Here is a 17135-nt window from a genome sequence, read left to right as displayed (position 1 = left end):
CAAGTCTACAAAAGCTCACGCTACCAGTTTCTTTCTTTCAGTTAATCTCAAAGGTGCTACTAGAACCCTTTGCATACTGATTTTCCTCATCTTAAATGTGCTTGATTTTAAACAGGCTACCTGATAATACAGTAGTTATTAAAAAATCAAAACACTGGGATTTCTGAAAGCATCTTGTGCTTCCTTTGTGTTGTTCAAATACTTCATCCTGCAAGTCGGCACCAATAATTGCTCTCCAGAATTGGGCAATAATATATTTTCAGTGCAGTCCATGAGAAAAGAAAGAAAGAAAGAAAGCCCAAATGACATAGGAAGTTCAGTGCCTCAGATTCTCCCTCTAACTTGCATTTTTCATCCTTACTCTTTCTTCTTTGACAGATCCGTTCCAGCATCCTGAACTCCAGGGAAGATGAGGGAGAAAAGCATTGAGGCTGCATCAGCACTACAGAAATAAAGCAGTTTGATGCCACTTTAAAGTCCATAGCTAGGGAATGCTGGGATTTGTCATTTGGTGGAGCACCAGAGCTCTCTGACAGAGAAGGCTTTGCTGTTGTTGTTAACTGCCCTCAAATCGATCTCGATCCATGGTGACCCTGTGGATGAGACATCCCCAAGACTCCCAGTCCTCTATTGCTCTGCTTAGTTTCTTTAAATTTATACCCGCAACCTCCTTAATGGAGCCCATCCATCTATCATGCAATCTTCCTCTCTTTCTAGATCCTTCCACCTTTGCTAGCATCATTGTCTTTTCCAATGAGTTATGCCTTCTCATCATGTGGCCAAAGTTCAAGAGCCTCAGTTTTATCATCTTGGCTTCCAGGGAAATTTCTGGCTTGACCAAACTTTTGTTGAATGATGTTGTGTATTAATTTTGTTTATATTCCATTTTCTAGGATGTATGCCACTGGCGGGTCAATTCTATTCTATTCTATGTACAGCGCTGTGTAAACCTATGTAAGCTGCTCTGAGAGCCTTTAGTGCTGTAAATAAATAAAATAATAATAAATAAACCTACAGCACTTTATAAATGAATAATAATAATAATAATAATAATAATCTAGGAAAGCTCATGCTGCCAACTTCTTTCTTTCAGTTAAGTCTCAAAGGTGCTACAAGACCTCTTTACCTACAAGGGTTGTGGGCCTTTGTCAGAGGGTTCTGGTGCCACAATCATCTACAGTTCCCAGGATTCCACAGCACTGAGCCATGGCAGTTAAAGCGGTGTCGGACTGCATTAATTCCAGTGCGGATACAGCTGAGAGTGACAAGGCGCAAGGCATCACCACCCAACCCACTTCAATGGAAGGACTACAAAGTGGGCTTGGGAGGAGAAAGAAAGAAAGGCCTGAGGGGCCAATGTTTCCCAAGGGTACTTCAGAAAGACGTCCCACCAAATCCAATGGGAGCTGCACCTCTCCAGGCATAACCTTCCCAACAACCAGGGCCCCCTACCTACTTGCTACCTTAGTGCCTCTTTCCAGGGGCTCAGAAGTCAGTACACGTGTCTTCTGAAGGAGTCAGTACACGTGTCTTCTGAATGGATCTGTACACGTGTCTAGGCACAAATCTCTGCCCCGGTCCCCACTCCCCCGAAATAAAGAGGCTCAGCCCAGCCGCGGAAAAAAGGGAAGCGCACAAAGCTCCTTTCCTCCGATAAACACGAACTAGGCCTCAGGCTTCACTACTCCCAGAGAGAGAGACGCCTAAGTGTTACCATGGCAACCTCTCAGCAGCGCCGGGGAAAGGAACGCTAGGTCCGAGGAGGAGCCGCGTGACGTCATGCGGAGGCGGGGCCTCACCGTCCCTTCTAGTTCACTTTCTTGCCCTCAGAGAGGTGCAACCTTTTAAGTTGCCTGGAGGGGTTCTGAGGGTGAGGGTTAAAGGTTCCGTTTGGAAGCAGGGACAGGGGTCCAAAACACAAAATAATAGTAATAATAATAATAATAATGATAATAATAATATATAGTCATTATATATAATAAACATATAATAATAATATAATATTAACTAATAATAATCATAAAATATAATAATAATATATTATATAATAATAATATAACAATTATATATATATATATAAAATTTTCTTATATCCCACCTTTCTCCCAATGGAAGGACTTAAGGCACCAAACAAGTGTAAAACAATAGAATTTAAAAATAATGCAAACTATTAAAATAGACATATATATATTATTAAAAAACACAAACAATTTTAAGGATTAAAACAGTTATAAATTAAAATATAATATATTAAAATACAAACCGTTAAAATCTGTATAGTAGACTTCAGTCTAAAACCCATCTTGAGACTGCTTTAACTGTCCTGGCTTAGTAGTGCTAGGGAATCCTGGGAATTGTAGTTTTATTGTGGCACCAGAACCAGGGTTGGGGAGTATTATTATTATTATTATTATTATTATTAACCTTTATTTATTAATAGTATTATTATTATGTTTGTTTGTTTATACCCCTGCCTTCCTCCCAGTACAGGGACTCAAGGCAGCTTGCAAATCTAAAACAGTCCAAGTTAAAACTTGCAAAATGCAAATTAAAAAAAAAGCAATTAAACAATACAATTAAAAACATTACATTATTAAAATTTAAAGTTTAAAACACTTCAAAACAGTAGTGGTGATTTTGGGGTTACTCTGGAATAAGAAGATTTTTTCCCCTTAATGTTACTCCTACTTCTATTATGCTCCTCAATTAAAAATAAAAATATGCTGTTTGCATGTACAATATAATAACAGGAATAAGGAGTAACAAATGTGTTTTGTTACTCCTTATTCCTACTTCTGTAAAAACCTCTTACTCCTATGCTCCTTACTCCTACTCCCCAGCCCTGAGCAGAACTCTCTAATAAAGGTCCAAAACACACTGCAGGAATAATCCAGTTTGACACCGCTTTAACTGCCCTGGCTCAGTGCTAGGGAATACTGGGAATTGTAGTTTATTGTGGCACAAAAGCTCTCTGACAGAGAAGGATAAATGTCTCACAAAACTCGAATTCCCAGACTTCCCTAGCACTGAGCCAAGGCAGCTAAAGCAGTCTCATACTGGATTCTGCCTGCAGTGTGTTTTGGACCAAAGAAGGCTAAACGTCTCACAAAACAACAATTCCCAGGATTCCCTAGCACTGAGCCAGGGCAGTGTAACTGGTCTCAAACTGGATTATTTCTGCAGTGTGTTTTGGACCTAGGTTTATGGTTGTGTACCTCCAAGTCCATGGCAAACCCTAAAATGAACCTGTCATGGGGTTTTCTTGGCAAGATTTGTTCAGAGGAGGTTTGCCTTTGCCTTCCCATCAGGCTGAGAGTCTGTGACTTGCCCAAGGTCATCCAGTGGGTTTCCATGGCTAGCGAAGAATCAAACTTTGGTCTCCAAATTGGTCCAATGCTCAAACCACCATGCCATGCTGTGCAAAGTAGTTAGTGCTGTTTTAAACAGAGCAGATAGCTACTTGTGAGATATGAAGGCAGGGAAGTGGAAAATTTTCATCGGCGGGGACTTTTTAAAAGTTCTGCAGCCTTTTTAAAAAGAAAAAAATTCCAAAATAAATCAATATTTTTATTTAGAATCATGAATAAATGTTAAGACGTTCATATAGTTACTTCCCCCAAAATTATTTCTAAAAGTTGTGTAAGAGGAAGATTTATGTAAGACTATGTATAGGATCAAATAATTGCAATCCCTAGTCTTGGTACCCTTTTCTGTTCTTTTTATCCAAATTAGTGTTTTATGTCTGCTTTACACTGTTATAACTTTCTTTATTTTGCTAATGTCAATGGTTTCTTCTATTTTTATTGCTTTTTCCCCTGCTCTTCATAAAATGGCAAAACCAAAGAGTCCAGGTATTGCTTATAGTTCGGGACCATTTTAGCTCCATTTGTAACAACTTCCATCGTTTATAGCAACCATCCATCGTTAAAATTGGACATGCAACTTCATTTCCATATGAGAGCCAATGTGGCACAGTGGTTTGAGAGTTGAGCTATGGCTCTGGAGACCAGGCTTTGATTTCCAGCTCAGCCATGAAACACGCTGGGTGACCTTGGGCAAGTCACACATTCTCAGCCTCAGGGGAAGGCAGTGGCAAATCTCCTCTGAACAAATCTTGCAAAGGAAATCCCCTGATAGGTTTGCTGTAGGGTCACCATAAGTCAGAAACGACTTGAAGGCACATAACAGCAACAACAAAACCACATATTGCTAAAAATATGCACAAAGTTAAGGTTAGAATAATATTAAACTCTATGGAATTAAAACCATACAAAACAAGGTTATTGAATATTGCAGTTTCTGTTGTCATGTGTGTCACTTTGTTCTTTGCACAGAACTAGCCCATTTTGCTCTGTGTGAACTGAGAAAGACTTTGCAAACTTGGAAGAAGATGAACAAGTGAATGAACTCCAGATGTTGAGGTTGACATTGTTAGCCTCTATATTTGTATTGCCAGAGCAGATCGGATGGAGTTGACAGATAGGTTTGTAGTAAGGCTTGGCTTTGTATTTGTATCCTTATTATGTAGCCTGTTTTTGCTAGTACAGTAGTTTCTTCCGTGTCCACATGGGTAAACTATGGATATCTATAGCTTCAATTATAGCTTTTTCCTTTAAAATTGCTTTTAAAAGCTAATGAAATGCTGTTATCTATCCCACGTATTTCCTCAAAACATCACACTCTCTGATATTTCTGTTTCAATTCCTTCTGATACACACAGAGGAAAATTGTCTAACACAGCATACTGACTATACTAATTACCGTATAGACATACTTATGTCCATATGATTTCATTAAAAGTTACTGGGATACTTAAGACTAGATTCAGTCATTTCTTTTTCAAACAAACGTGCTCATTTTCTTGGTTTCCCTCTGACTGATTGGCAAGACAGCCTGTTTACACCTGTATAAACAACAGCATACTTACTAAAGTAATCTGTCTCTTCTTTCCAATGATAGACATACTTTGTATTGAACCTTACGCAGAAATGTCTGTGCATCATGTGTTCCTTTGTTTAACTTTCTGTTTGAGGAACGTGATGGCGACAGTAGTGCCAGCAAAGATCAAACAGACTTTCTATGTAGAAATCACTGAAGGTATCTCTAGTCTTGCTTTTCATTAATATGCCCCAATATACTGGGTTAGTGTCATGTTCCTTGTCACGATAGTTTTAAAAGCCAGAACTTTTACTTCTTACATTGTTCTCTACCGCACTATGATCATAATCCTAAAACATATTTCCTACTTCTCATGTTTTGAATCAGGTGCAATGGATTCATTCTTTTAATTTGGGATTTCCTGGGATATGTCAAAGGCTGAGTTCTGGGCATTGTAACAAGTGGCTATACATAGTCTGGAGTTCAGTGCCTGGTTGCAAATGCATATATAGTCACTCTTATCTATTATTTCTATTTTAATATCATTTCAGAGTCTGTTAATTAAACAAAAGCAGCTTTTATCTTGCACACTTGATTCATGTGAAGTGCAACTTGTGGATACAGTAGGATATTACCTCAATTATGATTTCTATGTAAAATCTCACCATCCAGGTAAGGTCACCAACTAAGTAAGTATTCATTCCTTAATTCTTAGGCTACATAGTAAGACCTTTTTCCAACATGTTAATGAGAGAAAAGAGGAAACAATGGTTTTTCTTTTTGATAGGCAGTGGTTTGCTATTTGCCTTTCTATATAGTAATTTGATTTGCCAGTGTTGTATGGTTTCTCTCTTTTTTTAAGATGTTTATTTTATTGTATTGCTTACAATTTTTCATTTAAAAAAACTCATTTAAATAGTTATAGCTGGTTCTAGTTGAATCCATATCTGTTTCTAGTCTCATTATTTCCTAGCAGTAATGAAATACCAGGATATGAGATATCACTTCAGGAGTCCTAGCATAATCTGAAAGAAGTTATCCTCTTATGATTTTTGAAATGAATGCAGGTATTATTGAGAATACCTAGGATGCAACACATTTGTTGAAGCAACCTGCAGCAGTGTGTATTCAGAAGTAAGCATCATTAAGTTCAAATGGCTTTACTATCAAGTGATATGTTGGAAGAAAAGATGAGTATGCTGGAGAAAGCAGAACCTAGTAGGAAAATAGGGACACCATATTTCAAGTAGATTGATTCAGTCAAGGAAGTCACAGCCCTGAGTTTGTAAAGACCTGGTCAGAGCAGTTGATCTTAGATCTTGGGGGGTCCTTCATTCAAAGGGTTGCCATAAGTCAAAGATGATTTGATGGCATACAACAATAATAAAATTACTGGTAGTTGGAATAAACATAGTTGAACTCAGTGGCATTGCTTTTTAATTTTGTAGAGAAAAGAGCATTTGCTTAAAGATGCTGGTATTGTTGGAATGCAGTTCATCTCAAGGAGAAGAATTTGTAGATAAATTTTGCTCAAGGCATGGGAAAATTAGTTTAATTTTATATTAATAACCATCTGATTGATCCCATATCTTCATGACCTATGAATTATCAATATTACAGTATAGGCCATTATCACTGATGTAATGCTACCCATATAGGTAACATTATACATGAAAATACAAGTGATCGTACAAGAGGTATCATGCCTCAGCACCAGAAAGCATTTGTCCTACTGTTTGTGCAACTGGGGGAAAAATAATGCAACTCCATTATTACACTTTTTGTTTTGCTGACATTTAGAGGGAAAATACTGAAAATAAATGATAAATACGACCATATACTATATATTATTTGTTTCAATTGTAGTTTATTACCAAAATATTCATTTTAAATACTGGTAATAGAAGCTTGACCATAACAAGGCTGGACTGTTATGTCTGGACTGGATTATGAAGAAAGCTTATGTGAGCTAATAAGAATTCCAACAACCAACAAAAGTACAAAATGTTGAACTTGTATAGTCAAATATTTCTCTCCAGAATGCAGGCTGTTATCTTCCCTTCCTGAGCATGAAAGACCTCAACTTCTTTATTGCCTCAGGCAAGTGAATGTGAAGGTCTCCTTCAAGGGTGAATGAAAGATAATCAGAACATAGGCCAAGATGCTATTTATTCTATGTAGTATTTGGTGGCTTTTTTGATTATTTTTTTTGCGAGGGGGGGAGGGTCAGAAGGCATAAAATAGATTCAAAGAATGATGGTGGGGTGATTTGTTCTTTTTTATCTATTTTTTCCCCATGAGACGTTTTTGTCTTCCATACAACTGGACTATGTTAATTAAACATATATTCAGAAGTAAATAACAAAGTATTTTCAAAGAAAACTAGAAAATAGAAACATTGTTATTACAGTATCACAATCTATGTTTATATAAAGCTGCCTTAGAACATTGTTCATAAACCGGTAATGCAATTTTAAAATATGATATGAACCAACCATCTGTGATATAACAATTTCCAGTCTAAAAACTTCTACAGAGTCTATGAACAAACAACTATCAAATATGTAGCAGCGTATCAAAGCAATAAAAGGTTGTTTTAAATGATTTATGAAGTAAGTAACCGATTTCAAAAGGACCATAAAGAATGTGCCAAGTGAGTTTGTTTGAGAAGGCACTCCACATCCATGGGCCTCCTGCCTCTAAGATGAATGTCTCCTTAATAGTTACCTTTTTCTTATCATTTTTCAGAGATACCCAGAGCATGATGTGTCATGTGGATCTCAAGATCTGAAACAGTATATATGGAGGATGGTCAAATTTCTCTGTCCCGAGCCATTAGGGCCTTTAAATCAAAGCAAACATTTTGAATTTTTGAAATGGACCCAGCAACAGAGTAGGAGTTAGTGAAGCTGATAGAAGCAATGATATGATCAAGTTAAATATCATGCAACCCTCTTTAGATCCAACAGCAGTTTCCAGATAAATTTTAAAGCAGCCTTATGCAGAATGTAGTATAATAATCTAAAGAAAATCAGTTCATCAGGAATGACTTCATGAGGAGGTTTGTTTTCTTCTTCTAGCATCAGAAAGAGACAGCTTCAGGACATAATTCAATTGAGGGTACTAAAATAAAATAAGAATATGAAGGGAGCAAATTGGGTTGGAAAACAGAAGGGGGGAGGATGAGTTAACATTAGGAAGGAAAAAAGCATAGGTAGAGGATGCAAGGAATATTGGTTGAAAATATTTTTTAAAACTACATTTTTTTCTGTCTTTGTATGGCATATAAAGACAGAAAAAATATGTAATTTTTAATAATATTCTCAACCAATATTCCTCTCCCTAATTCTCTATCAATGCAATTGCAGCTTTTCCAGAAAAGGGACCATTTCCATATATAATATTGCAAGATACTCTGGGCCTGTGAGACAAGACATGTTGTAAACCTAAATGAAGGTTATATCTATTAATGTATTCATTTTGCCCTCCTACTAGAAATGACAGTACACGACAACAGTAATGAGTAAAACTGGCCACAACTTTATCATCAAACAGAAAACTGCAGCACAGGAGCAAATGGGATAAGTGGGCACTCGTGGGAGGGAGGTAAATCAAACCAAGCCTCCCCAAGCTTCCCTTTCCTGTTTGAGCCAAATGGCACTGAGTGGGTTGTAGGCAAGGCTCCTTTACCTTTCCATGCCTCCTAGAGAACCTTCTAGATAGCTTTGAGTTACAGAGTGTCTGCACCCTACAACTAGAGTGAGATGGGCAAGCCCAACCTCATTCCCTCCACCTAGCAAGAAGAAAGCACAAATCGCACTGCGGACTTCCAAATAAAGCAAAAGAACTTTCCACAGAAATATGAAAACTATTGTCATGGAACAGTTGTGGCCTGCCCATGAGAGATTCCGCACTGAAGAATGAAAGAAAAATACACCCACACGATGAATCCATTCTGTATGTCACTGTTAACCCTGTGCTTTGATCCTGCCCAGAATCTCTGCTCCCCTCCACATGCACTGCTTCAACATTTCAATCCATACGAGAATGAATCGGGGGAACCAAAACTCTAATTGGAGCCAGGTCTTCCCAGATGGCATGGCTCAAAACCAAATCTGCAGATGGAATCAAATCGCTCTCATCCAAATGAAGAACACTGGATGCTGGACATCAGCCAACAAAGCCCAAAGCACTAGAATCAGCTCTGACAAGTGCATGCCCTTAATACCAAATCATGAAAGAGAACTGTAGGCCCAAAGAATAATGAAACATGAAAGTGACACAAGTGGCACATTGTTGAGTCCAGTACACAATGGAGTGCCACAGTATGGTGATTCAGATCTGGCAGGTCTTGGTCCCAAATCTAAGGAAAAGAAAAACAGAAGTAAACAAAGTGCAAGTTCAATGCACATGTTTGTAAGCTGCATATCACTGCCTGCCTATACACTTCATGTCAGAAACAGACACACCAGCCTCAGCTGCAGCTAAAGCCATCCTAATTAGAAAAGAATGCAAAACACACTTGGAGTCATCCAGCCCCTTCATTTTGTATTTATCATTATTATTATTTGTGTACTTTTGTAAATTACTGTGGATTACAAATAGTGGAAAATCATCTGGGTTATTCTGAGCTATGAACAAATTTGTTACTGACATGCAAATAGAAGCTGTTTCAATATTCCCTAAAAGTGACGTAAGCCAATAAGCTTCTTTTATTAATTGTAGCTGATTAGCCACAAGGCAAACATTTAATTAAACCTTGGGAGACAATAAAATGGCATATAAATTATCCATTCAGGAGTACAAAGGTCTTTACATTTCATTAAACATAATTTAACCAATAATTACACATCTTAAGCTCAATTTGTATTTTAGCAAGATTGAAGACAGCAAAAAACCCCATGGATTTCTGTTGTTGTTGTTTGCTAGCTGTTTTTTTAAAAAAAACTTTTTGACTTGTATTTATTTAGTCAGTTATTCATGTTATTTCCCCAATTATCTTATCAGTCAAGATACAGATTAACTCTTGACTTGAAAAGTCTTCCCCAGTTCTTCAAAATTATAGCCAAACTCGTCATATTATGTACTCATGGATAATGTAGAACACATGTGTCATTAGGTGCGGAACAATTAAAGATTTATCTTGGATTCATTGACCCTGTTTCTAATTCCCCTAATCTTTGCTGTAAATCACAGCTCTCTGAAATGTGGAACATATTTTTTTAACATGACTTTGGATGTGATTTTAAACTGTAACTTCTTGGAAGTAGACTGAATAGTTGTAAACAAAGAAAGGTAAATAGAATCTGCATAAAAATATCAAGTGTTTAAAGCTTCTGTTCACTGTCCCAGACTACCATCCATACTTTGTACTGTGTGTGTGTGTGTGTGTGTTTGTGTGCATTCAAGTAACTTCTGACATATGGTGAACCTAACGTGGTTTTTTTTTTTTTTTTTTTTTTTTTGGTAATTCTTTTTCAGAGGAGGTATGTCGTTGCTTTTCCCTGAGGCCGAGAGCATGTGACTTGCCCAAGGTCATCAAGTGGGTTTCACAGCTAAGCTAGGAATTGAACTCTGGTCTCCAAAGCCCTAGTCCCTCTCAAACTGCTATGTAATGCTGTTCTCTTCCCACCCACCACATTTCCCATTTCTGCAAGCAGGACAACATACTGTAGCCACTGAGCATGCTTGGGTGTTGTTTGCAGCTGCTTTTGCCTCCTTTGGCAGTTTCCAAATGATTTGGTTTTTTTATACCCTTCTTCTGCAGACTTTGAGATTCTCCTGGGCATGTCTCTCAGCAGCCACATTTTTGCTACTTAACCATAATAACAACATTCCTGAGCCTTTTATTAATGTTTATGAAACAGGTATGGATCCCACACTCTTTTCTTTTTATGAAGAGATGGAGGGTCCTTTGCTATTTGTCTACTAACATGCATCTTTGCTGGAATTTTATTTTGTTTGCCATTTCACTTACCTGAGCTCCTAAGCTTGTAAACAGCAGTATTGTTTTATAGGCAGATTGATACCAGAATTCCCCTTAAGACTTTTAAATTCTGCAGTTTCAAAATATTTTACAATTGGAGGAAAAGTAATTGACTTTAGCTGCTGCTACACTGCAAAATTAATGCAATTTGATACCACTTTAACTATCATGGCTTCATCTTGTGGAATAATGGGATTTATAAATTGTTGTGGCACCTGAACACTATGACAGAAAAGGTTAAATCTCTCAAAACTACAAAACCCCAAATTCCATAGCATTGAGTCAAGGCAGTTAAAGCAGTGTCAAACTTTTATTTTCTAGCTATTTATTAAACAAAAAACATTATTATACATTCATATACTCCAGGACGAAGATCTTTATCTCACATAGACATCTTATTGTCTGTCACCTTCTTGCAGAGATTTTGCAGTGGTTCTGAGTCAGCCCTTAACAGCTTGGGGGTAGGATGTGCCTCCTACTATAGGAAATCTTCCACAAAGGCCTGGTCACATGTTTCACAACCCCAAATGTCTAGGTTGTCAGATACACAAAACAAAACATTCTGTAGAGTAGCATCTTGAGTATTGAACTTTTTTCCAAGAGGAGTCAGGTTAGTTTCATCCTTACAGAGCTTTAGATAGGCAATCAGAAGTGGCCTGTTCTCTTGCCTTTGTCTTTTACAACTGCATACAATCTGCTTTTAAATAATGTTTTGTTCCCACATTTATTTGGTTTTATGATTGTAGAGCTGTAGTATCCGGTGCTGCTCAGCAGAATCATTAATCATCTTTAATGGTTGTTCAGTTTCACATAGTCTGGAGAATGGACATCTATCTTTTTGGGTGCTTACATTTTCTTCGTGTTGCACATTTCAGTTGCCCTTTAGACAGTATTCATCTCTTGATCAGCTGCCAAATACACAATCCCATATGAATTGAGAGGGAGGGAGAGGGTTGTCTCCAAGGCCTCTCCAAAGTGAATTACATGTGTTCAATGTAGCCTATATGTTTAATCAGACAATTCCAAACATCCTCCCCCCCACACACACACACACACCAAGATGCGGTGAAACTTAGGCAACATGAAGTTGTATGATGCAAACAAGAAGATAAAAACTTATTGTTGTTACTTAGCTATAACTTGATTTTTAAAAACTGATCAAAATCTTTCAAATAGTGTGCCACATTACTCAGTATCAAAGAAAGAAAAAATCCTCTCCCTATAGTGATTTTAGTGTAGAGCATATAACCTGTATTTTAGGTCAGAGCTTCCCAAAACCACAGGCTTGCAGTCCGTCGATTTGAGCATCCACGGATGGCAAACTCCATTGATTTGAATGGCATGCATGCATGTGGGCCCTGGGAAAGCAGCTGCATGCATGCTGCCATTAGATACAGCAGGACATGAGGTCCCACAGTTTTTGCCATCTGCATGTGTGTGTAGGGGGGTGGGGGTCCAGAACAAAACCCCCATGCATAAGTAGGACCCACTGTACTATGGAATACGGGGATTTGTAGTTTGAGAGCATTGAGCCATGGCAGTTAAAGCAGAGTCAAATTGTATTATAATCTCGCAATATCTATTCCATTTATCTTTTCAATTCCATGTTGCATCAGGGTAATTAATGCATTATTTTCCCACTGCAGAGTTATTGCCAGGCAATCCCATACATGTAGAAATTCATATGGGAGTTCCTTTTATAAATGAGTTAACACTGTGTCTAGCCCTTATAGCATTTACTTAGAACCATTTGAAAATTCAGACTGACCATTGCTGCTAGTCATGTGGAGATGGAGGAGGAGGTGGTGGTGTGTGTGAGTGTGAACATGTGTGGGAGTTTTTTATATCAAGTTTTTAAATTTTGTTTTTGAAGAACACAGCAAGGACCAATGAGACAACAATTATCAAGTGCAAGCAAGCAAACCAGAGACACAGACATTAAGCACACCCTGAATACTACGGACTTAACACTTGTTCTTCTGAAGTTAAATGTAGGTTGCTCCATTCATGTACAAAGATATTTAGATGGAAAATGAAAACTCGCTGCTGTGAAGCTCTTGCATTCATATATAATTGAAATACCCAAGAGTAAAATACTCAAGCACAATAGATGACAACTGATAAAAACAAGGGACAGACTTTAAAACAAGATTTATAACTCTGGGGATTGTTCAGAATTTCTAACACAAACCAAAAAAACTTCAACAGCTACATCTAAATTATCACATAATGAAAATCCAAAACAAAATAAAAACAATTGAAATGCTGAAGTTGACAAAAAAGTGTATGTTCACTGCAATGCTGTAAAAGAGTACCGTGACAATCCAGAGATGTATGGATAATAGCACTGTTGACTTTTATCTTTTGTGACTGAGCTTAGAAAGGGACAGTGTACTTGAGTCAGAGCATATATACTTTATCCTATAATCCTCTAGAATCCTTTGGAGGTAAGACTTTCAAATTCAGTACTGAGGCGTGGGGGGAATTCTCTGTTGTGTTGTTGCCTTTTAATTTCTGAAAGTATTGAGAGGTATAAAAATGACAAAAAACAAAATGGATTGCTCAGGTCTTTCATTGTTTGCCATGTTAGATAGAACAAATTCTCCTTAGTTTTATGGGGGAAAGGTGTTGATGGATTTCCACTCCATACAGCTGAAATGGGTGGCTTACATTGCAAAACCTTGCTGAGGAAGGGGCAGCTGTGTTAGACTATCACACTATCCCACAGAATCGGTACTTTTCAGACCACCCTTAAGTAAATACTTTGTGAGTTGTTAGTTAGTAAGGCCTCTCTTTTATAATTTCAGAGAAAGTATTATTATTGTTGTTGTTGTTGTTATTATTATTAAATTGTTCCCAGTTCCTCCTAAAAAATGTAAAAAAAAGTCCTATCCCAGCAAGGTGACCCGGAAAGACACCATGGGCGATGGTATCAAAACCCATTCAGAAGTCCAGAAGACCCAACAGGGACACACTGCCCCATCCAGCTCCCAACATAGGTTATCCACCAAGGCGACTAAAGCTATCTCTGTTCCATAACCAGGCCTGAAACCAGATTAAAACGGACCTATACAATCCAAAGGATGAATAAAATATGACTCTCTCTATGCTACTGGACGGAAACCTCCTTCAGCCCTATTCTCCATAGCTGATGATAAGAGATTCTGGGATTCACTGGGTGAAAAAAACCTCACAGAAAAACCATATGACTGTATTCTATAACCTCCCGGATGTAGTAGTGCTTCGCAATTGTAGACAATTGGGTATCCTTGCTATCTGTGCTATGCGGAGCTCTACATATTTCTAAATATATGCTTTCATGTTAATCTGTTTCAGGATAAACAAATATAACAAATCCTGTAGCACCATTGTGAATAACTGTGAAAAAGATTGTTCTTGCCTAAGCTTTTGTGGACTCCAGTCCACTTCATCAAATGAACAATGAAAACCTATGCTCAAAGATTATTTTCCTCATACAAGATTCCTTTCTATCTCTTTATGCCCATAGCTAAATTATTCTGCTCCTCCATGCACAAATACACACAACAGTAATCACACTCAGTCTGTTTTTGTACAGATTCCTGTTATGTACCTCCCCATAAATTTCTTGAGCAGAAAGAGAGTCTCATTTAATGAGGTAATCATATATCCATTTACCTGGGAGCAAGTCCTGTTATACTCAGTGGCCTTCATTCACAGTACACATTATAGGATTGAACTTTGAAAGAAGACTGGAGTCTTTGCAATATTTGGTTGAATTATACAAGCTGAGCAAAGCAAGTTAAAGAAACTCCTATTACCCAACAGCATAGTCTGTATCAGTTTTCAAAAAGGAGTCTGTGCCATCCCCCATCCCTTTAGGCTGTTCCCCTTCCCCCAAATTTCACATTAGCATCTACTAGAAAATCTCAACTCTGGTCCAAAACACACTGCAGAAATAATCCAGTTTGAAACCGCTTTAACTGCCCTGGCTCAGTGCTAGGGAATCCAACGAATTGTAGTTTATTGTGACACTAGAGCTCTCTGACAGAGAAGCCTAAATGTCTCTCAAAACGACAGTTCTCAGAATTCCCTAGCACTGAGCCAGGGCAGTTAAAGCAGTCTCAAACTGGATTATTTCTGCAGTGTGTTTTGGACCTCTCTCAACCTTGTGTTTTGTTTCCTAAAATCAAGATTCTAAAACTGATATTTCTATCTATTGCCTCTTCCCTTTCCTTCACAAAGAGAAACGTCCCCTTCTCAAAGTTCTAATTGGTGTCCCATTTCAAATGATCAAGAGAAATCCCCAGCTATCAGGAGACTGATATTCAGCTCCCAACTGATGAATGTTCAACCAATCAGTTTGAGCTATTAACTTAAAAAAGAAATAACTAGTCTCTGGTTATAATTATACATCCACCCAATTTACTATATTAACAGGAATATAAATGTAAGAGCAGCAAGACCAGCAAAGTTGGCCAATGCAACGTAACTTTCAAAATCCATCTTTTTAAAAAATAGATCTGATTTCTTACACAAAGCAACTCACTCCAATTTTAAGTTTATGCAAATATTTCAATTTGTTTCTGTTAATAATTATGCATGAATCATGCTGTGTTCATAAATGCTATGTTTATTTCTGTAACAGCAACAAGTGTTGAGATTAATTAACGCTGTAACCTCTTGAATCTATAGGCCAACTGTTGAGTCTTCCGTTAATTCCTCCCCACTTTTGCATTCTTCCTCGCCAATCCTCACCCCACCTTCTGCCTTTGATGTGTTTTATCTTCCTTGTTTGGTTTCTCAGTGGAATCATCTCAGAATAATCCTGCAGTTTTCTTTTATGAGTGAAACTTTGCATTTTTACAGTTGTCTGGAGAAAGATCCTTCCTTGTGAAATATCAGTTTTAATAACCTGAAAAGAAAAATGCCATAAATCTGCACTAACCACATAACGCTGAAGTCTCTCAGAGACTGATTAACATTGAGACTCTACACAGGTTTTTCAATAATTAGAGGATGTGCTTGCATGGAACCGTGGCTGCTCTGGCCTTGATGCCTTTTCCCAGGGCAGCCAGCAATTATTACAGCCTACAGTACATTTCCTACCTTCCCAGACTTCAGCCACTGATCTGCCCCCCCCCCCCGTGTGTGTGTGTGTGTAAAAAGTCTCTTAATTTCATACAATCTTATCATCAAGACTGCAGTAGCGGCATGTTCTAATTATGACTGGTTTTCCAAAAAATTTCCTTCCATCTGGCCAGGAGTTTCACTGCCTCTTTTGCTAGAGTATTTCTTCACTTGGTGCTGTTGGGAAAATTGCAACCACATCCTCGGCAACTGAATTAACATGGCAGATGACAGCTTTACATTATAAGCTAAGATGGCCCATAGCAACTTGGTTCCCCCTTTCACAAAGCTCTGGCATGTAGACCTGACTCAAAGCTGCCCTGTAAGCATTCTCTTATATTAGCATTACGTTTATTTATTGCTCCTGGATTTGTCATGCCTCCATGTTTCATAAATAACAAATTAGATGGAGAGGCAGATCTTAACGTTGCCTATGCTATGTGGACACATTTAGAAGTGATTTCCCTGTGTCATGTAAGTACAAAGTACAGCTATGAGGCAGAGTGTCAAAGTACTGCAGCTTCAAATTACATATTTGGTACTTATTGTTTAACTTTTCTACAGTTTGTTGGATGGAGTGAACCAACTTTGGCCTTGGCCTATCTCAGATAGAAGTTCTTCTGTGACTGTGATTCCCCTTGCCCCAGTTACTACCAAATAGTAGATTCATTTGGGTAATATTTGGAATCCCATATTTTGTGCTAGAGAGCCTCAACACTGCATTATGATACATGGGACGAGGTAATGAACTAAAGTCTTAGCTACAATGATTATTATTTTGACATAGCCATAGCAAGCATTTGATTGTGTGCTAGTGCAGCCTCCTCTAACCTAGTAGTACCTTCTAAATATAGTGGGAGTGGTAGGGGTTGTCCATACAGGCTAAATAAAACACCCTTTCCCCATGGTGAAAAGAGAAGAGTGTAGAGATGCTGAAACAACACAAGCAAAGAGGAAAACAATGTACCATAATATCTTTTTATTGGAGATGAGAGTACCTTTTATGAACAGGGTACTGTCATATAGAACTTGGAAATGTTTCTTTTTCTGGATTATGACTCCAAGGATTCACCAGACCCCAGATTATAATTTCCCACTGGCTGGGGGAATTCTAGGAGTGATAGTCCAATCCCCCCACCCCAACCCTCCTTAACTATTGCCA

The 17135-nt window shown here is 38.0% G+C and overlaps 1 protein-coding gene across 8 annotated transcripts in view; it reads right to left on the bottom strand.

Moving 5' to 3' along the window:
* TTC29 (tetratricopeptide repeat domain 29) overlaps nucleotides 1-2283 on the bottom strand; it is a 130624-nt gene extending 128341 nt beyond the window's left edge. For 6 of the 8 annotated variants that reach the window (XM_089527028.1, XM_089527033.1, XM_089527034.1 and 3 more), the window contains exon 1: nucleotides 1464-1708. The gene's annotated coding sequence lies outside the window, so the exon portion shown is untranslated. The other 2 variants (XM_089527031.1, XM_089527029.1) reach the window with 2 other exon arrangements.
* Nucleotides 2284-17135: the final 14852 nt, after the last annotated feature.

Source organism: Sceloporus occidentalis, unplaced genomic scaffold (assembly GCF_023333645.1).
Source record: "Sceloporus occidentalis isolate IW3139 unplaced genomic scaffold, rSceOcc1.0.p SCAF_5, whole genome shotgun sequence".
Classification (NCBI taxonomy): Eukaryota; Metazoa; Chordata; class Lepidosauria; order Squamata; family Phrynosomatidae; genus Sceloporus; species Sceloporus occidentalis.
This window is presented reverse-complemented; position numbering and strand designations above follow the sequence as displayed.